This window comes from Penaeus monodon, chromosome 22, assembly GCF_015228065.2.
Source record: "Penaeus monodon isolate SGIC_2016 chromosome 22, NSTDA_Pmon_1, whole genome shotgun sequence".
Lineage (NCBI taxonomy): Eukaryota > Metazoa > Arthropoda > Malacostraca > Decapoda > Penaeidae > Penaeus > Penaeus monodon.
In genome coordinates, this window is record NC_051407.1 from 1,911,162 (window position 1) to 1,911,591 (window position 430).

A 430-nucleotide genomic window follows, 5' to 3' on the forward strand; every position below is an offset into this window, starting at 1 on the left:
CCTTTGTCATTTTTTTTCCTCTTCCTTCCTTCCTCCCCCACATTATTAGTATTACTATTCTTTTTAGTCTTATTCTTATTATTTATCTTAATCACATTCTAATTCTTATTCTATCATCCTTTTCTTCTTTTTTCTTCATCGTTTTCTTCAAACTCTCTTTCTTATTGTTTTTCCTGTAAGTCGCTTTACTTTCTTACTTGTTTTTCTCCCAATACAATTCTTCCCTCATTAATTATCTGTTGTTATGCTATCTACCTCTTCCTCTCATCCTCTATTTCTCATCTTTATCATTAAGTCTTTAATCGCTCTGTTGTTTTCCCCTTCTGCCTTTTGCTCTTTTTTTTCCTCCCCCCAATCATCTTCCCCCTCCCCCCCCCCTATATGAAATTAATTAGATCGCTTTTCCCCTTCATGACATTTAGCCTCCCCT

The 430-nt window shown here is 35.1% G+C and overlaps 1 protein-coding gene across 1 annotated transcript in view; it reads left to right on the top strand.

The window, feature by feature from the left end:
• LOC119586816 (GTPase-activating protein CdGAPr-like) overlaps positions 1-430 on the top strand; it is a gene marked incomplete in the record, with an annotated part of 278,029 nt that overhangs the window by 120,089 nt on the left and 157,510 nt on the right.